The 21,774-nt window shown below is 46.5% G+C and overlaps 1 protein-coding gene across 1 annotated transcript in view; it reads left to right on the top strand.

Annotated features, from left to right (window-relative positions):
• Positions 1 to 15,565: 15,565 nt before the first annotated feature.
• Positions 15,566 to 21,774, top strand: part of grin2ca (glutamate receptor, ionotropic, N-methyl D-aspartate 2Ca) — a 54,335-nt gene continuing 48,126 nt past the window's right edge. The window contains exon 1 of the mRNA XM_069165277.1: positions 15,566 to 16,687. The gene's annotated coding sequence lies outside the window, so the exon portion shown is untranslated. The remainder of the gene's footprint in view (positions 16,688 to 21,774) is intronic.

Genomic DNA, 21,774 nt, shown 5'->3' with positions numbered 1-21,774 from the left:
TAGTATGACTTTTTTTTTTATCATATTTTAGATGACATGCTATGGTATGACTTTTTTTTATCATATTTTAGACGACATGCTATAGTATGACTTTTTTTTATCATATTTTAGACGACATGCTATAGTATGACTTTTTTTTATCATATTTCAGACGACATGCTATAGTATGACTTTTTTTTATCATATTTTAGACGACATGCTATAGTATGACTTTTTGATCATATTTTAGACGACATGCTATAGTATGACTTTTTTTTATCATATTTTAGACGACATGTTATAGTATGACTTTTTGATCATATTTTAGACGACATGCTATAGTATGACTTTTTTTTTTATCATATTTTAGACGACATGCTATAGTATGACTTTTTGATCATATTTTAGACGACATGCTATAGTATGACTTTTTTTTATCATATTTTAGATGACATGTTATAGTATGACTTTTTTATCATATTTTAGACGACATACTATAGTATGACTTTTTTTTATCATATTTTAGACGACATGTTATAGTATGACTTTTTTTTTATCATATTTTAGACGACATACTATAGTATGACTTTTTTTTTTATCATATTTTAGATGACATGTTATAGTATGACTTTTTTTCATCATATTTTAGACGACATGCTATAGTAAGACTTTTTTTTATCATATTTTAGCCGACATACTATAGTATGACTTTTTTAGCCAAAAAAAAATTTAAATACTTAAGCCTACAGTATGTCGTCTAAAATATGTAGAGAAAGTCATTCAAAACGTCATCCTATACGATGACGTTTTTTTTCGTCCAAAAAAATCACAAAAAAGTCGACATGCTATAATAAGACTTTTTTTTCACTTATTGGACGACATTAAAGAAGTATGACTTTTTCGTGCTATTTCTGACGACATGCTATAGGAATGACTTCCGTTTAATTTAAGGAAGTCAACACAGTGGTGCAGTTTTCAGAGTTTTCTTCTCAGTCTAAATGTTTTGGACGACAAGTATTTTTACAAAATTTGGTTTCTGATTGGACCTCTTGTTTGAATTCATCTCTTTTCTGCCCCTCAGATCGATGTGAATTGATAAACACACAAAAAAAGCCGCACTTCGTATTAAAAATATCAGTCATCAATCCTTTCCTTACTAAATGTGTTTTCAGCTCAAATTAAGTGTTCCAAAGATATTTCGAGACATTTAAGAAGCAAAAAAAACCAACATATTTTTCTGTCAAAGGTTTGCAGAAACAAGCTGCCACCTGACTTCCTCAGCAGATTTTCTCCATCACAAACAACAAGCATCAAAGTGGGAGAATAGAAAGCACAATATGGCTCTAATAAATCAACGACCGCAGCAATTACCACAATTCTCTGTTACGTGTGTTGTCGGCATGTTTGAGAGCTGCCGAAGCTCCTCAGCTCTCTGAGTTTCTCAGACGGAGGCCGAGCAGCAGGTTTTCTTTTTGTGGAGTTTTTCGACAGTGCATCCATCAGCGCAGCAGCTCCACCATCTGCTGCAGCCGCTCGGCCCAGCTAAAGTGCCATCTGCAGCCAACTTCACTCACATCGCTGAGAAGTTTTTTACTCTGGGCTCACAAGTGCTCGAGCACAAACACTGGTGATCTGAGCTGTCAATTAGAAAAAAAAAAATAAAGCAACTGCACAAATTAAAACTTAAAAAAGCAAAAGCTGCATATTTCTCCCTCTGTAGCATCAATCATCCAAACATGCCCAAGCTGAATGTTTTTTTCTTTGGGTTCACAGAACCAGCATAGCAAGCAATGCATCATTTCTGCTTTGGATGGAACTTAACAAGATATAATTACAAGGTCTGCCCACATGAGGGAGACAAACGTCTAAACATCTGACAGACTTCATCATCCAGGGAGAACGCAGTGGATCCCACATAATTAGCGGTTTTAAAAAGGAATATCCAGCCTGTGTGCATTGAACTGTGGTGCTTTTACTTCACCTGACGGCCTTTAACTGTGATTTACGTGCAAAACATTTTGCAGGGTTCAAGTTAGATGACCTACAACGTTAAAGTCATCCAGAGAGGTTACTTCACCAACACACTGTGAAAAGGAGTTAAATCTTTAAAATCTATGCTCTAATAGTTTTTATGTTTCAGTTTTTAATTTAACTCCTGAGAAATCAGAGCTATTTTAACATACTTTTAATTTACCAACTGTAGTGTTATATAGTCTGTATTATTTTGTTCCAGTTCTTTGTTGAAGCTATATAAAGTGAGCAACCTGGCACTTATTGCACCATTTGATTGTATATTTTATACACAGGTTTTAGTAAAAGCTGTTTTTGCTTCACAAAGAACGTAAAGAACGGCAAAAACTCAAATACAAGATATAAAACTGCACTTATCAACTTCCAAAAAGTAAGAAAAAGATGAGAATGTCTCTCGAAGTTAGTTGCGTTCACCCTCGTCATGAAGGAGAAACACTCTCTCCGCTCCGGGCACACTAATATAATTGTCTTTAATCCCCGTTACAACAGAGGGGAGGTTCTGTCATTAGCTGGGCTGTAACTCGCCGTCCCGCCTCGTAATGAGAAGGATCCTGAAACACTTTAAATGGAAACAAAAAGTGCTGTCCTCGACAGAACACCGGCACCGGACACAATTTGTGGGATTAGGTGAGTGCACGGTTGGTGACCCGCGGCCTTGTGGGTAATGCAAGGTCAGCCGGGGAACTGGGACGATCTCAGAGGAAGAAAAACAGAGAAATCCCCAAAGTCCTGATGCACATATTCAAATGTTTCGTCCAAAAATCCCCCAAAATGTTAAATTTTACAACAATATAAAACAGAGAAAAGCAGCAAATCTGTCAAGTTTAGGAAACCAGAATCAAATGTTTTTATCAGGAAGGACATACGTTTAAGAGTTAAAGAGAAATAACATGTGAATCGATCGCAGTGATTTTAAAGAGAACGAAGAGGAGAGTGCAGATACGTCCAGACCGATCTTCTTTAAGAATATAATCGGTCAATAATCAGACGTGGAAATTATGAAAAGATCAGATAGTTTCAGTAAGTTTGGATCTTTTCATTTGTTCACAAAATAAATGAAATACTTTGCTTCCTTTCAGGCTTTCAGTCCCAACCTGATCAGCCTGCCCTCCGTGGTTCAACCTCATACCTGCTGGTTATGGCTGTTTCTTCTGTTTCCTTTTATCAAATACAGAATTTGAAGGTCTTCAGGGTTGAAAACACAGAACAGCATGCAGCTCAACAAAACGGGCAAAAAAAATTAACTCAACATTTTCACCTCTTTAAAAAACACACATTGCATTTAGTGAGAAATTCTTTGTCAATACCAAAAGTAAACACAGAAACACCACGAGAAGAACAAACCGACACTGATGCACAAGAAGAAAAAGCTGCAGGAAAAGAAGGATTTCAAAACAGCAACATGGAACTAAAAGCATCTTGTTTTTTAAACCCTGAAACAGGAAGTGAGCAAAAACACTAAATCCTGTAAAGGAAAATGTAACTCATTAGAACCAACTGGAATAATTACAGCCTACATCAGTCTGTAACCGTGGTGATTAATATTATTTTTGATGTAAAAAACACATCTAATCACAGCCTCTCCGATTCAAGTCAAACTGAGGAAGCTAGCTGCACACAAAAAAAACAACCTTAAAAACAGAATGTTTTCACTCCAAATCATCTCTGACTGAAAGCTCAGATATCACAGCCAGCCTGCGAGTCAGAGGAGCGGTATCGACCTGCTCTCTCCTCTGATGCCGTTCATCCCACTGCCAAGGCGCTCAGGATTTAGAACCACTACTGGTGTCCATCTGCACACCGGATTTAAAAGCGTGGCTTCGCTGTGACCCGTCTGTTGTCCGAGGGCCTCTGGAGACGGAGGGAGGAGGGAGCACCGTGCCAGGAAACACTCGCTCACCCCGATTCTCCACAAACTGCAACAGAAACAAAATCCGCCACGAAGAAGAACTGACGATCCACTTAAACTGTTTAATGCAACTCAGCTGAACTGAGGCCGTCTGGAAATGTTACGCGACCGGAGACCTGCGGGTTTTGCTGTTATCTACAGTGACAGTCTGACCTGAGATGTCAGGATTGTGTGCTGTGGACGGTCCTGCCCTGTTGGTTTTAAGGCAGCTTACTAGGCTGTCTGTTCCAGCCAAATCCATTTTTATTCACCCCGAGGATTATACGACTTGTTGGCCGGGCTTTTGCCCATCGAGCTGCCGAGGCCGAGAGACGAACCATGCAGGTGGATGTCCTTCGATGTAGAGCTGAAAAAACAAAGAAACAGATCAAATGCATTTTAAACATCATATTTTTTTACTTGCAGGGGCCTTTTTAGATGGAGAGAGGCGAGACTCCGCGAGCCGCCTTCGGAGGGCGCTACAGCACCGGCGATGAGCGCGGCGGTCCGGACGGCCGGCCGGCGAGGACGCACTTCTCAGCCGCAGCATGCGTGTGAAGTCTCGGGGCCGGTGCTTAACAAGTGATGCTCGCCTGCAGAGAGCGTCCTCGACGGGACCTCCGAGTCTGTCACAGGATATAAAGAAGAGATGCTGAAGAGCCTCACGTGTGAAATCTAACAGAGCTGTGATTTCATGTAGCCTCAGGACATTATTCTGTGAAGTGCATCAAATCACTCAAACTGGTAATATTACGTCAGTTTCAGGAGTCACATGACTGAATCTGATCAACAGGAAAAAAGTGAAACCTCAAATGTTTCCTAAGGGAAATCTGAGGAATACATTTTATATTAAGTAGTGTGTGCAGAGAAAACTGAATTATTGAGACATTTCTGGCTGTTTTTTTTTTTTTATGGTTTTCTACATAAAGAGACAATAACTTGAATTGACTTTGAAGGAACAGTGTGTAGGATTTCAGTAGTAGGAGATGTAGGAGAATTTACCGTGGCAGCTGAAAGGCCCTCTCGGGATCCAGGGTTATGTTGTGGTACTGGATAGGACCCACATGCAGACACAGAATCGAGTTCAGGTACAGAAAAGACTTTATTTTCACATGGATGAACCAGAGACGAGACGCTGGGAGGAGCCGGTTAGTCCAAAAACACTGGTGGAAAGACGTGGAAGAACCAGAGGGACTCTGGGAGCAGCAGGCTCGACATCAGTGACGACCTCCGTGGACGAAGCAGGATTTACAGCCCAGAACTGACTGGTGACCTCCGTGGGACGACACAGGACAGCAGGTGAGAGTCTCCGGGGATCTCTGCAGGGCATCAGGTAAGTCCAGGGGACAGGTCGCGGGCGAGTAGACGCAGCAGGTAGTATGGACCGACAACCCAGGGCTGCAGGACCAGGGTAGATATAGTGTCGAGAGGTGATTAGTGGAATGAGGAACCGGCGTGTCAAACTGCAGGTGGTAATCAGCTGGATTGTCAGCAGCTGTTCAGAATGCTCAGGAGCATGGCCATGGGAAGTTTCTGGAGACAGGAAGTGAAGAGACAGAGACCAAAACACAAAGCACATGGCACACCACAATAAACAGGGGAATGACAGCACACATGAGGAGAGGAGATCGGGGGAAACAAAGGTCAAGACACAGGGTCAGACATCCAGAATGTGGTTTGTCCCTTCAGGGCTCCTGTAGACAAACATGGCCAGAGTTCATTCTGAGGTAATAAAAACACAATGATTCTTACTCACAGGTAATTGTACACAAATGAAAACATGAATTCATTTCTATTTCTATGTTTTCATGTGAAGAATTGCATGTCATTTTCTTGCTGTAAAGTTGAGACCAAGCTGCCACCAGCAGTGACGTCGCCCGTTGGTTCGTGAACGTCCGTTATGAATCCTCCACTTCAGATTCTGTCCGTCACCATCTTTGCTGTTTGGAGCAGGAAGTGACCATATTTGGATGAGCTGGGGGAGGAGCCAGCGGTGGATCTGACTGATCTGATTGGAAACCTGACGATACTGCGTCCCGCTCACCGATAGCTGTAACCTGACTGCACCACAGGCCTGTCAATCAAACAGACACGCCCCCAAAAACAGGTCTTCTTGAATCTTCTTTTCTAATGAATGAGGGATTATTTTCAGATGGACCTCCAGAAAACTAATAAGAAGGAGTGACTTTAGCTAACAACACCGAGATAACTGATGGACACATTTTATTCACTTTGGATTTGATGAGAGAAGTTGAATGGGAGTCTATGGAGCCGGAGGCTTTTTGGAGCCGACCTCTAGTGGCACTCGCTGGTATTGCAGCTAACGGAACTTCTGCATCGGCGTAATTTTTCAGACCCGGAAGCTACGAACACTTTTATATACAGACTAAAGAGATCGTATGCTGCACCTTCAGCTTCAGGAAACGATAGTTTTTACAACTTTCTGACATTTTAAAGATCAAACAGCTAATCGATTAATCTGGAAAATAATCCAATTTAAACTTCCCAGCATCTTTAAATATGCATAAACACCGTCCACGCAGAAACACGGCGCCTCAGAGAGTTCGGCTGATGCGTTTTGGATAGCAGACATCTCCCCTGTGGTTTGTAATTCAGCGAGTTACAGAAGAACACCGGTGTGTGTGACGGAGACGGAGGTTTCTCAGTGACATGTTGTGAAGCCCTGCAGGTGGTGGATATGTGAAGGTACGAAAATAAAACAAAATAAAAACGCAGCAGAGATTCATTTTCTGCACATTTCATTTTTTTTGGGGTGACATACGGCAGCAAATGGAGAAAATGGACCGGCGAGGTGATGTTGAGTTGTTTACAGCGACCGAGTCCATCATCCATCAGGCAACAGGTCGCCGCTTGGCACGACTTCCCGGCGAGCACAGATGCTTAATGGCCTGACAGGTTGTGTCCGGGCGACTCGGGGGGGCCTCGACTGTAAACGCCGCTGGCTGCTGGACAGAAATGCCAAACAGCCTCGGGACGCCCAGCGGACATTCAGAGAGGCTCGCGCCGCCGGACGAGGACGGCGGATCCAGAAGCACTCGGAGACGAGTTAACCGAGTACGAGACGTGTCTGTGAAGGAGGCGGCGTGTTTCACACTATTTGACCTAAACTCGGGTATTTTTTAGAAGACACGTCGGAGGTGAATGTGAAATATTTGAAGAAGACAAATTACTTTTGAGAGACCAAAAAAAAAAAAAAAAAAGATTAAAGTTTTTCAGGATTTATCTGAAAGGATAAAGAACATTTGTTCCTTTAACTCATCAGGAAAGTTCACTCTTGACAGCAAATCTGAACTGTTTTCTATTCTGATCGTCTTTCTTTAAAATATTCTGCCTTTCAAACGTAAACTCTTCGTACTGCAGATTTTATCGTCGTTGCCAGACTCCCAGGAACAGGTGATTAATATGCACGATGCACTTCAGTGTTGCCGTTTCTGATTTTATCTCCTTGGTGCAAGCGTCCGTGTTCAGTGATGACTCTCCACGGCTGCATTAGATCAATGATTAATGCCAATAGAAAACCTAAAACCTCCGACTGATGCTTCTCATCTACATAAAGAGTTCGAATGGAGAGTCTTTGTACATCAGTCAGAACCTGCTTCACAATGAAACTCAGTAATGGACAAAACTATGAAATGTAGTCTGGTTTTAATCCACAAATATCAGCATTTTTCAACCTGGACCCAATTTTCCGTTGTTTTGGGTCTAAATAAGTAAATGGGACGAGAGTTTTCATACAACACAAGTGTTCGTGTGCGGCTGCTGTCTGAAGCGCTCCGGCTCCAATACTGGAGCAGTTTCAAAAATGGTTGTCCCCATTAGACCCGAAATGAAGAGACAACAGTGTCCAGGTTGAAAAAATGCCCACGGTTTTTTTTCCTTGAAAACAGCCAAATGAGATTTGGAAGATTTTAAAGCAACTACATAAAACATCCATCCTCTGAAATGTCATTACAACACATCCATGGGGGGGTTGTGTGTGTGTGTGTGTGTGTGTGTGTGTGTGTGTGTGTGTGTGTGTGTGTGTGTGAGGGGGGGGGGGGGGGGGTTGTTATACTGTGTCATCAGTAGCAGCAGCGTCGGTTCAAAAGAGGCTGGAAGCGCCGAGCTTCCCTTTGAGACAGAAACGCAGGTTTCAGGGTGAAAGCTGAGATGGAATTGGTCAATACATGGCGACAACCGGGATAAATTTGTCCTCCCTCCTGGGAACCACGACAGCCAAGTTTGGCTTTTTACCTTTCTGTTTTTATCCTCTTCCTCTCGCCGCCTCAGTCACAAGAAGTCCTCTGAAAATAGCTGCGAGCGGAGTGGGTGAATGCCAGGAGGCCGAGCCGCGGTGACGGACGTGATGACGTTTGGTTCGCCGTCTGTGAGGATTTTATTTTGGGTCAGGTGGCGCCTTCTCTGCCATATTGTCCGCTGAAGCAGGAAGGCCAGGCCACAGAGAGAGAGAGCATATGCCCGCCTTTCCCTCCGCTGCCGCCCCGACATGTGTTACTTCCTCCTCTCTCGGCCCACCTGCTCGCCCAAAGCCTGATATTTCAACGCGAACGCTGGCCGACAGCGAACAGTCGAGGAGCTTCGGAGGGAGAAGAGCGGGTTTCAGAAGAAGAACCAGTCGTCCAATTGCTCAGAAATTAATTTATCTAATAAAGACTGAAGGTTCATTTTTTTTTATTTTTGGCCTCTAAACATCCAAATATCTTTAAATATTGAGGCGCTTGTGCACCGAATTCAAACAAAAAGTCCTGAAGAGTTCACTGGAGGTGTCAAAAGAAAAATACTTCGGTATCATGTTTAATGCCAGTCATGTATGAAAACATTCAGAGTTTAAATCAGGTGATCAGCAGCTTACTTTTTGACTTAATATGAACAAAATGCTGTGTTTACTTGATTATTTGTTTGTACGCAACGTTCACAAAGACTAAAGCTAGCTTGTTTAAGCTAACGTAGCATTAGCTCACAAGTTAGCCGGCTGCTAAAAACATCAGGCTAACATCATTACTGTTCTGTCTGTCAACAATAATACAAATAATAATACTTTCATTTGATTGATTTATTTTCATGGGATTAACTTCAGTATCTAAAGTCGTAGAAATTCAGTGGTACCAAACGTCTCGGTATCGTGACATCTCTAGTTTACTCTGCTCTGCGTGTTTTAGGTTTATACTTTGTAAAATTTAAAGATAAATTCTAATCAGGACTGCATTATCGATCACCAACACGGGCTGCAGAGTCTGAACAACGTAAACATAATCCAACGTTCAAACATCTACAGGTGAAAAGCGTGAAACAGACACGGTCCACTAGAGGGAAAACGTGTAACTGTCACGCTTTGGCGTCACTGAGCGTGGCTATGTCACGTTTCGCTTTAGTAGAAGTCACAGAAGAAGACAGTGAGGTGGATGTTTTTAGAAAGTCTGAAGGGGAAAAGTAGAATAGAAAAGTAATAATGAAGGTTTTCCCTGCAGTCTCTGTTTTATTCTCCAACAAGCTGGAAAAAAAAAGCCACCCAACACAGAGTTATCTCTTGCTTTACAGGCTCATCTGTTTGCCTTATCGATCAGCCATCGATCGAGGAAAGCCAACTCGGTAAGCTGTTGATCACAAGCCGGTGGATTTGTGGGCCGGCGGTCGATCGGGGTCTCGAGGACCCCGGCCGGAGAGAAACAAATACGTCCCCGGCTGACATCTCTCAGCGCCGCCCTGACAGACTCGTAAAACCCCACTGATGTCCTCCTGCCTCGGAGCAGGGATTCATTTTTCCAGGGATTCATCCGCAGGGGGAAATAATTAAGATTAATGGCTTGCGTGTGCGCCCCGTGGCGGTTTGCAATTGTCTCGGCGAAAGGAGATTGTTTTTGCAGCTCGGCGAATGTAATATATGCAAATGTGACCTGGAAGTGCAACCGAAATGATTCTGTGCTCATTGAAAAGTCGGCGCTGAGGAAGAGGAGGCTGAGAGACTGAAACACTGAGAATCAGTGGAAGGCAGGTGGAGGTGATTCTTTTTTTTTCTTCACGTGCAGGTGCATGTCTCCTCTCCGACCTGCAGGGGGGGCTCACGTCCCAACCCAAACAATGGGGGGGGTTGAGATTGCTTCAGGCTGCAAGGGTCGTTTGAGAGAAGAAGAGACGACCATGAGTCACCTGCAGACGGTCAAGTTTGTCTCAGTGCTGTTTCATGTCCTGAAAACTGGCGTGACCTTTGAAAGATTTTCACTTTACACATCCTGCAGACTCCAAACAGCTCTGAGCCTCTGAGGTCTGAGGAGGAGGAGGAGGAGGTGAAAAAAGCAGCGAGGAGGATATGTGATGGGTGATGGCCAAGGTCAAACAAGGTCAAAGCTGAGGTTGGAATCTAGGAGCAGCGAAGATGAGGTATCCAGTGATCATTTTTATCTGAGAGATTATGGCAGAAAGATGTTCATTATTTAGTCTGTCGGACGTGATCTCCTTACAAGGGAGCAACAACTGTCTACTTTACTGATCCGACTAAAACACTGAACTCTCTGGCTGTGCAGAAAAATCCTGAAAAGAAAAAAAACCATGAATGTCAAAGTGAGTCAGACAAGAAGAGAAGATTCACTGCTGCCTATTGATCTCTAAATCACGTGTAGTCTGATTCATCTGGGTTGAACATGAAGGGAAGAGTCTAGTGGTTTTTTTTTTTTTTTTTTTGTTTTTTTTTTTTTATCTGCACTTCTGCAGCCTCAGATTACAAATGAAGGAAGACAGGAGGTGACACGTCCTGGCATTGATGCTGAAAACAAGATTTAAACATGAATGATGATCCCTTTGTTTTGGTTTATGACAGAATTGTTCAAAATTTAAGTGTTCTTACAGAAAAAAATCAAGTGCATAAAATCTCCTGTGATCACATGTGAGGTTTTTCGTGATGAAATGAAAATGAAGATCAAGTTCATTTTTTTCATTTTTTTTAAAGCATGAAAGGTGCTACACAAATAAAGTGTATTATCATTAGTATTGCTCCCACATTAAAACCTCTCCACATATTCTCCCCCATGTTAGTATACGTTGCAAAATGTGTCAAACGTGTCATACGTGTGATCACGTGTGGAGAACTCGTCCTTTTTCTGAGAAATGTAACAAGCGGGTGTGGTGGGGGGGGGGTGGTTAGCTCAGCTGCAGGAGGAAGAGAGTGATGGAGTGGGTCAGGGAACAGTGCTGGGAGGAGGATAAATGGCACAGCTGATCTGAATTGGGGGAATTGGTTTTCTCCTTTGATAAGTAAGCAGGACCTGGTGAGGAGAGGAGGAGGAAGCAGCCCGGGAACGGACGCTCGGAGGCTGGACAGGAGAGCGCCGACACCGTGTTTAGCAGAGTGTGTGCCGCAGTGTGGAGTGAACAATAAAGACAAAACCATAAACTGAACTTTGTGGCTCAGCGTGTTGTCGTCTGTCTCCAAGGAACCCCCACGGTAGCTCAGACTTGCTACACCGGTGCCCAAGGTGGGGCATGGAGACAGGCGGACAGCGGAGCGAGACACCGATGCAGCCGATCGTGACGAGGTACAGTCATTCCTCGAGATGTTCGAGGTAACGGCGGAGGCGTGTGGCTGGCCGGTGGCGGAGTGGGAGGTGCGGCTCCTTCCTCTCCTGGCAGGGGAGGCGCAGACGGCGGCCCTGGGGCTGCCACCCGGGGCCCGACACATCTACGGGGACGTAAAGAGGGCCATTATGGACCGGCTAGGCTTGTCCCCTGAAGACCACCGGAGGAACTTCCGGGAGGCTAAGCTGGGGACCGGGGACCGGCCATTCGCCTACGCTCAGCGGCTGAGGGACTCGGCGACCCGGTGGCTGCAGCTGGAGAACGCCGGTGGTGGTGGACAAAATTGTGAGGGAGCAATTCACGGAAGGGCTGCCGGCCAGGACCGCGGCATGGGTGAGTCGTGACACTCAAACAGGTCAAGAAAACACCCAGTTGTTGGTGCCAAAAAGCCGTCGGGAAATGATTTTCCAGGCGGCTCACTATAACCTGATGGCGGGCCACATGGGATATGAGAAAACTCTGGACCGGATAATGGCCCAGTTTTACCGGCCGGGCATCTAGGGGGGATGTGCGCCGTTGGTGTGCATCTTGCCGGGAAATTCCGAGGGCGCCTTTACATCCTCTACCCTTGATGGAGGTCCCATTTGACCGTATTGGCATGGACCTCATCGGGCCATTCCACCAGAGTGCACGCGGATATCGCTTTGTGTTAGGTCTGGTGGATTACGCAACACGATATCAAGAGGCAGTGCCGTTGCACAGCATTTCAGCAAAGAGTGTTGCGCAGGCTCTGTTTCAGGTCATCTCCCGAGTCAGAATCCCAAAAGAGATTCTGACTGACAAGGGAACCCAGTTCATGTCACGAACACTGAGAGAACTTTATGGATTTCTGGGCATTAAGTCTATTCGGACCAGTGTTTATCACCCACAGACTGACGGGCTTGTGGAGCGTCTGAATAAGACTTTAAAGTCCATGATTCATAAATTTATACACGACGATGAACGTAATTGGGATAAATGGCTTGATCCTCTGTTGTTTGCAGTGCAGGAGGTCCCCCAGACCTTTACGGGATTTTCTCCCTTTGAACTGCTGTTTGGCAGGAAACCACGAGGGGTGCTCGACCTGCTTAAGGAAAACTGGGAGGAAGGTCCGAGCCCCGGCAAAAATGAAATTCAGTACGTCATGGACCTGTGAGCAAAACTCCACACACTGGGTCAGAATTTTCTTCAGGCCCAGGAGTGTCAACAACGGCTGTACAACAGAGGGGCCAAGCTGAGGCAATTCACACCGGGAGAAAAGGTACTTGTATTGCTTCCTTCTTCCAGCTCAAAACTCCTCGCCACGTAGCAAGATCCCTTTATGGTCACACGGCGAGTAGGGGACGTTGACTGGTGCGATCTGACAGGGGCGGAGCTACACAGATTTACCACCTCAACCTCCTAAAAATATGGAGAGAGGCGGAGTCTGTTTCTCTGGTGTCCACGGTATCCGAGAGAAAGGAGCTGGGGCCAGAGGTTCCAAAGTCCACTAATCCTGCCTCGCTCCCTTTCAACGCCCATCTCTCCGGGACTCAGAGAACAGACGTTGCCCAGTTGCAGAAGCAGTTTGCTGATGTGTTCTCCCTCCTGCCAGGACGCACGAACCTCATAGTGCACAACATTGAGACGTCTCCGGGCGTGATGGTGCGGTCGCGACCCTACAGGCTGCCTGAACACAAGAGAAAAATTGTTCAGAGAGAATTGGCGGCTATGCTGGAGATGGGAGTAATAGAGGAGTCCAACAGTGCCTGGTGTAGCCCCATTGTTCTTGCTGTCAAGAAGGATAGATCTATTCGGTTCTGTGTGGACAATCGCAGGGTGAATGATGTGTCACGATTTGATGCGTACCCAATGCCCCAGGTCGACGAACTCCTGGACCAGCTGGGCACCGGGCGTGTCTTTACGACACTGGATTTAACCAAAGGCTACTGGCAGATTCCTCTCTCACCAGAGACCAAGGAGAAAACGGCCTTCTCCACTCCGTTTGGGTTATACCAATTCACCACACTTCCCTTTGGGTTGTTCGGTGCCCCGGCCACGTTCCAACGCCTCATGGACCGGGTGCTGCGTCCGCACGCTGCATATGCGGCCGCCTACCTGGATGATGTCATCATCCAAAGCACCACCTGGGCGGAGCATGTGCAGCGGGTGGGCGCGGTGCTGGAGTCCCTGAGGCAGGCTGGGCTCACCGCCAACCCGGGGAAATGTGCAGTTGGGCGGAGGGAGGTTCAGTTTCTGGGGTACCACTTGGGCGGTGGGCAGGTGCGCCCTCAGGTGGACAAGACTGGTGCTATCGCAAAAGGAGGTAAGGCGGTTTTTGGGGCTGGCGGGGTTTTACAGACGGTTCATCCCGGGCTTCGCGGAGTTGACCGGCCCCTTGACCGACCTGACCCGGAAAAGTGCCTCGGATCCGGTCCAGTGGACGGAGCAGTGCCAGCGGGCGGTTGAGAAGGTAAAACAGGCTCTCTGTGGGGAACCGCTCCTTCACACCCCAAACTTCTTTCTCCCCTTTACTCTGCAGACTGATGCGTCGAACAGAGGGCTGGGGGCCGTTTTGTCCCAGCAGGTGCAGGGGGGGGGGGGCCGCCCTGTTCTTTACATCAGCCAGAAACTGTCGGAGAGGGAGGCCAGGTACAGTACGGTGGAGAAGGAGTGCCTGGCCATCCGGTGGGCGGTCGACTCCCTGCGGTACTACCTGCTGGGACGCTCATTCACCCTCTGTTCGGACCACGCTCCGCTGCAGTGGCTCCACCGCATCAAGGATACCAACGCCCGGATCACTCGGTGGTATCTGGTGTTACAGCCTTTTAACTTCAAGGTGGTCCAAAGGCCAGGGGCGCAGATGGCCGTGGCCAACTTCCTCTCCCGCTCTTCAGGGGAGGAGGGCATTGGGGGTAGGTTAGGCCGGATGGCTCCCCGGCCTGAGTCGGGTGGTGGGGGTATGTGGTGGCGGGGTGTGGTTAGCTCGGCTGCAGGAGGGAGAGATTGAGGGAGTGGTTCAGGGAACAGTGCCGGGAGGAGGATAATTGGCGCAGCTGATCTGAATCGGGGGAATTGGTTTCTCTCCTTTGATAAGTAAGCAGGACCTGGTGAGGAGAAGAGGAGGAAGCCGCCCGGGAACGGACGCTCGGAGGCTGGACAGGAGAGCGCCGACACCGTGTTTAGCAGAGTGTGTGCCGCAGTGTGGAGTGAACAATAAAGACAAAACCATAAACCGAACTTTGTGGCTCAGCGTGTCGTCGTCTGTCTTGTGGGGGTCCACGGTAGCTCAGACTTGCTACAGCGGGACATTTTACATGTCAGTTGGTCAAAAGGTTTCTAAAATTATGTTTCATTATTTCCTAACCATCATATTTACTGACACAGTTTATACTTTATAGACAAAAATATGTGTACAGCCGTGTCCAAATACTTGTACACTTTTAGTATTTTGTGCGTTAGAAACACCGAGGCAGACGAACATGTCGGCGCTCTCTGGTGGATAAAACACGTTACAGCATCGCTGCTTCTAGATGACCTGAAACAAACTGAAATGTCTGTTTTTCAAAGGGCTGAAATGAACACAAGTACAACGCCTTCACACTAAATGGGTCAGACTGTGGTGTACGTGGTGTTACACACACACACACACACACACACACACACACACACACACACACACACACACAGTGCAGCATGTCAATGCTGAACATGGAGATGAGACACTCGTGCATGTGTGCAGACAGACGCAGCTCGTACTAGAAGAGATGCAGCTCAGAGGTTTGGAGGGAAAGAAGAGGAGCGGCGCCTCGGTCTGTCCCGGAGAAGATTTCAAGGACAAACCTGTTGATGTGAGCTGCAGCGAGACAGACGAGAGAGGGGGGGGGGGGGGGGGGGGGAGTGGAGGGGGAGAGGGGGGAATAAATAAAAGAAAGAAAGAAGAAAACGGTGTTGACAAATGAATGAAGAGTGAGGAGAGGAAAAAGGTGGCTGTAGTATGGCGAGAGTTGTAGGGCGGCCGGGCAGCAGAGGGAGGAGAATAAACGTCAGGGCGGGGGAGGAGGGAGGGAGGAGAGGGGAGGGGGGAGGGAAGGAGAGAGGGAGAGAGAGAGGATAAATCCTTACTACATAATGATTAGAGCTCACAAGCCCTTCCTGTGACACGGAGCGGAGGAGTCAGGATTACAGCCGGCCAGAGAAGCCAGAGTGGAAGCTCTGCTGGCGGGGGAAGGAGGGGCCACAGGTGGAGGAGCGAGAGAGCGGCACACCGAAGAGGACGAGGAGTTCAGAGGAAGATCCCCAAAGAAGCTCCGAACTCCAGCCTCGACCCCCCCCCCCCCCCCTACCGAGCCACCCACCACCGGGAACGGCTGGATCGTCCCCCTAAAAAACGCTCTTATTTTGATGGAGCGGCGGCACCAGAGGAGGGCGACGCAGGAGGAGGAGGGAGGCCGGGAGACGAGGGTCACCCCGCGGAGCCTGTGATCGATGGGGACGCGCCGCGCGGACAGGTGTCTTGGACAAAGATGGAGTACACCCGCGTCTCGGTGACGAGCGAGGACGCCGCCGACGAGCTGAGTCTCTGAGGATTTTGTTGTTTTGATAAATAAGACGCTGGAAGTTTTTTTTTGTTTTTGTTTTTTTGGCAGCTTTTCTGAGTTTTTACCGAAGTCGCATTTTGCAGCCAAAAGAGAGGAATTATCGTTTTCCCTCCGGAGGTGCACAGCTGGAGGAGACTTTATGCACCAGTTTGTCCCTCAAAGCATTCTAGGACGTCTCACCTGAAAGTCTTCTGAGGTCTCAACTTTGACCGGGAACATTCAGCCGGGAGAACAACGGTGGACAGATTTATTTTCCTTCAGATCCCCCCCTCCATCACTCCATCCTCCTCCTCCTCCTCCTCCTGATCCTCCTCCTCCCTCCTCCCTCCTCACCAGCGAGTGATAATGTGACCTTCTGCCAAAGTGCTGGAAAGCATGCCACCGTCGCAGCGGGCTCCTCTGTTGCTGCTACTGAAATAGACTCAAACAAGTGCGAGGGGGTTAGAGGAAGAGGAAGAGAGGGGGGGAGGGAGAGGACGAAGGAGGGACAGGAAGAAGAAGAAGAAGAAGAAGGGGAAAGAAAGAAGGGGAAAAAAAAATTAAAACAATAACAACAAATAAAAAGAGAACAGGGAGGAGGAGAGCCGGAGCCGCGGACACGGGATGAGCGCTGACGAGCCCGGGCTGGATGTGAACACAGGTAAGAGACCACCTTCATCACTGACGTGTGTCTTCATCACTTCATTCTCACTTTGCAAAAACTGAGCGCTTTCTGCGTCTGTTTGGAAGGTATGTTTAAGTGGCACCCTCCTCCTCTTCCTCCTCCTCCTCTTCCTCTTCCTCCGTCAATAGAAGAGTTATCAGAGCACAGAGGATCAGATCAGAGGCAGGACTCGACAGCATCCTTGCTCGGAGGAGGTGGGGTGGTGCTGGTGGGGGAGAGGGTGGTGTGTGTGTGTGTGTGTGTGTGTGTGGGCGGGGGGGGGGCATGGGGGGGGGATGAGACGGCGTGCTGTAACTGTTGCTTTAAACTCAGCGAGCTGCCGGCGAGATTAAACAGAAGTGGATCGATGCGTCATTGTAAACAGTGAGAGCATCTGGAGGAGGGGAGGGGGGGGGGGGGGTGCTTTGATACCTGAACACAGGACCTGCTGCTGCTGCTGCTGCTGCTGCAGGGGAAACCAAACTGCCACTAACTATACGACTTTCCAGGATTCCTGTACTCTCTCAAACATCTCCTTCAGTCGTCATTTAGAGCCACAAGAAGGAAATCAACGTGTTCTGTCTGAGACTCGCGAGGAACGCAAACAAAACAAAACAAAACAAAAAAACAAAACAAAACAAAACAAAACAAAACAAAACAAAACAAAAAAACAAAACAAGTGACAAGCTTGATAGAAAATGAGAAGTCGAAGCAGCTGCTTACCGGCGACGCTCCTCGTTACCAAGTGTCAGGAAACCGTCTGCAACTCAGGGAACGTGTGAGAATGACGTCGGCTTTTATCTCTCGGTTACTTTCGCATTCTTCCGTCACGCTCCGTGAAAGATCTTCTTTTTTCTTTTTTTTTTTTTAACTTGTGGACGGAGAGAAGCCAGCGAGTCCAGCTTTTATGACAAAAGTTTGATCAGTTCTGGCTCCAAAATTCAAACCTGAACCGGAGACGTGCTCATAAATCAACTTTTCGAAAGTAAAACAAGTCCTCCTCTGATTCTTCTTCATGGACAATTCATTATTCAGACCTGAAGAGGAAAACGTGTCAAATAATTGTGAGAAATTCACAAAGAATTAATTCTTTATAGCATAATTTATTCCTCTTTTTTTGTTTTGTTTATTGTCGATCATCTCTTGAACCCAAGAATTTAGTGATTTGGATGAAGTGACTCTTTAAAGTGGAGCTGAAGCTCTGTGTTCATCAGAAATATCTCTTATTGGTTATTGTTCTGGTTAAATTCTCCATTGTGCAGGAGGAGGTTTAAAGATCCGGCCATGTTTTAAGATGTAAGATGTGTTTTTTTCTACTAAAAGATTTGAATTATCTTCTGAAGAATATTTTTTTAAATCCTTATTAAAAATTCAAGAATCTATAAAGTATTATTTCTGAACTTTAACCAAGCGGACATGAGATGAGCTCCTTTCTCGGTGTTCGTGTCCCGGCAGGCTTCGGGTTTCCTCATCGTACTTGAGCAAGTTAAATCAGACTACTACCTGTGATGTCACAAATTCTGGTCACTAGCCACGCCCCCTCAAAATCCGATCTGTCAGCGGACAAAGACAGAAAACAGTCTTCTGTTTTTTTTAGTTTTTTTTTTTAACTCTGCTCAGAGAAACATTCATCTGTGGGAGAAGAAGACAGACGCGTTTGTGGAGAGGAATGAGGACTTTAGGATGAAATATGGCTCCACGTGAAGGATGAAGGAGTGTGTGGTGAGACGGTGAGACGGTGAGACAGTGAGACAGTGAGACGAGTGAGACGAGTGTGAACAGTGTGAACAGTGTGAACTGCAGCAGCACCAGTTAGGCAGCTGAAAAATGGCCCTTTCATTATGTTCCACCAACCATATCCCCGCTGCAGTAATAGGAAGTAGAATGGGAGGATCCTCGGCCCGTGTCACACACACACACACACACACACACACATACACACACACACACACACACACACACACACACACACACACACACACACACACACACACACCACACACACACACACACACACACACCACACACACACAACACACACACACACACTCACACAGCCTTGTCCTTCTATACATGTGAGGACTTAAAGAGGCACCAAAGACAAAAACAACAACCCGTAACTCAGACTGGTCCTCAGAGCAGATTCCAGTGACGTGTTTTTTTTTTTCACATTAAGAGTCGATCAGTCACGACTGATCCAATAAGAAGCAGCAGTTGTAACGGACTTATTGAATACGTGCATCCGCCGAAGTGACGCGTCGCGTGTGATGTGAATTTGCGTCCTTCGGCGGCGCCTGCTGCGTCGTCTTTACATTGACTTTGTATGTAATCACTGCGCGGGAAGAATCGGCTTTTAAGAGGTGAAAACACCTGTAACATCACAGGATGGTTTGATGTGATGCAGTTTCAGTGAATGAAATGTTTCAAACTGTTCTCATGATGAGAAATACTGAAAAAAAAAAGTCCCTTTTTGATATACTCACTTCCTGCAGCTGTTTCACAATAAAAGCCTGAATTTACTGTGTGTAGCTGAAACATCGTAAATATACACAAATAATAGTTTTCTCTACATAAATGACTGTAAATCTGATCAGACTGTCTAAAACCTGATTATCCGGGACACATTAAATGCCCACAGCGCCAACTAGTGGCCACTCAGCTGACACACAAACACAGGACAGGTAAACATATTCTCCACCTTCCTCCTGCTACAAATAACAATCATCTATCTTAGTGGACTTTTTTCTGTTTGATTCATGAATGAACAAATATTAGCATTTCCTGTTTTGGTCAGCTGATGTTTGTTTACTATTTATAAAACATCTTCTGCACAGGAAGTGATGTCACTTAAGTTTGTTTGAAGTAAATAACACGGGATGTCATGCAGAAAACAATTAACAGAGTACTAAATGGATGAAAGAGGAAAATCAATAAATATTTTCTAACGTTTTATGAACTAAATTAGTTTATATGTGTCGTTAGCTGGAGCGCCGGTTATTAGCATGAGCACCGCCTTCAGAAACACAAACTTAACTTCAAGTTCCTTCAGTTTTTAACTGCACGAATTAAGTTGTTGGACCAACATGCTTCATAAAAGGTGACTGTTTCTCGGTGATGTCTTCATGAATGTACGATGAGCTGCTGTGTTTGATGTGTGATGCCAGGAGCGTGTTGACGTGTCTGCAGCCTGCAGGCAGACCGGAACCACCTCCGGGTTTGTGTCTCAGGGTTGGCAGCTGTCCAGCTCTTCCACGAACACTTAGAGACGATCTGCTTGATCAAATGTTAAAGATACCGGACCTCACACCATCTTGGCTGCCTGTGCAGAGAGAGAGAGGAGGAGGAGGAGAAGGAGGAAGAGGAGGAGGAGTAGGATTGAGGGAAGATGTGTCCGAAAAAGATAAAAAGAACGCCAACAGACGACAAGTGTTTTCACACGGCAACGCTGCGATTGACAGCCGGTCTATGAGCACCCGGGACTGTAAAACATTGAGTGCGGAGGACATCGACGCGATCTACCCAAGGTCACCGGAGAGGAGTCGTAGATTTCACTGAGAATGATGCGATCATGCGGCGTCACAACGTGATCCCGACCGGGTCACCGTGTGAACATCACAGGCACCGATCCAGGCTATGATCCGAGTTCTCCGAGTTCCCCGTAACCACGCTGCCTATCTGATGAGATCTTAAACTCAGGGTGGGAAGAAGAAGAAGATGAAGTCTGGCTCTCCTTTCCTTCCTAAGTTTACAGCAGAGACTCCGGGCCCCCATTTATATTCACGGCGCAGCACCGCCTGCACCTCGTCTAACGTCCTGTCCCTGTTGAGGAGGGAAACTGACATGCCGTAGGCTGAGGGAGGGGTGGAGGGATGGGGGGGCACTGCATCTCTCTTTCCTTGTCATTCTTCTGCCTCTTGTGGATACTGACACCAACCTAGGTGTTGGTGAATGTGTGCAATTTGTAGTAGGGGTAAATTGATTAGCCCTAATCGCTTTCTATTCGTGTGCGGCGCTTAATTTTTCACAATTAGCCTCCGAGCAAGTGTCACGGCGGGGAGCGTCTCCGTGAAGGATGGTAACCTTAGAAGAGACCGGAGGGGGATCGGTGGGGGGACAGCGTCCCGGTGGGGGGGCAGCGTCCCGGTGGCAGCTCGTGATCGTGACGTCGCTAAGGGTTTATTTCTGCTTCCCGTGTCACACGTCTCCTCCCTGCTCGTCACTCTCCATCCAGCTCCAACAACAAAAAAAAGATCGACTTCCACGAGTTTCATAAACTGGCTTCTCCAAAAAAAACTAAAAGAGGAGGAGTCTTCAGTTTTCTGCCAATGATTTATCGCGGCACAAATCAATACATCATCCCCCGGAGAAAACCATAAAACGGTTGTTTATGATATGCTGTGATTGCTTTCCATTCAGTGGTTTTACATGTTTGAGCTGCAGTTAGAGTGACTGATGCCGTCCGTCACTCAGTTCTTACAAACTTTGCCGAAGCTCGACGTCCAGCCGATCATCGAGCAGCAGCAACAGAAAACCTTCAACTTTAGTCGTCATGATAACTGCCCACCTATGCGGCTACTTTCACCTACATGCACCAAATTTGGTACACATGTGTGTCACACCTAGATCTACTAAAAAGTCTCTTGGCACCATGACCTCAACTCAACAGGAAGTCGGCCATTTTGAATTCAGTCTCTGTTTTTGCCGATTTGCACGTGTTGCACTTTAACAAATTCCTCCAACAGAATTTATCAGACTGACTTGAAATTTGGTGCGTCCAATCTTAAGATCTTTGGAAGGAAAAGTTATCAAAAAGTTTTGTTTTTTGTTAAACGGTGTGTCTGTGGCGTGGCGGCCATTTTGAGCATTTTGCCATGAAACTGTACGTTGCCATAACCTGAACCTGACCTGCAGCTCAGTTCTTCTGTTTTTTGTTTTTTACCTTTGGAACAAATGATCAGGTGAAAAATACTTTTTCTTAGGGAGTCTGAACCAGAGCAGAAAGTCAATATTGGATTTGTATTGATTTGGAGAACACAAACACAACTCAAACAGGATGATGATGTTGCTCTGCGTCAGCTGGAAAA

The sequence above is a fragment of the Embiotoca jacksoni genome, unplaced genomic scaffold (genome assembly GCF_022577435.1).
Source record: "Embiotoca jacksoni isolate LCO1_2020_lvr unplaced genomic scaffold, fEmbJac1.0.p SCAF_34, whole genome shotgun sequence".
Classification (NCBI taxonomy): Eukaryota; Metazoa; Chordata; class Actinopteri; family Embiotocidae; genus Embiotoca; species Embiotoca jacksoni.
The sequence above is the reverse complement of the archived record's forward strand: the minus strand, read 5'-3'. Positions and strand labels throughout refer to the sequence as shown.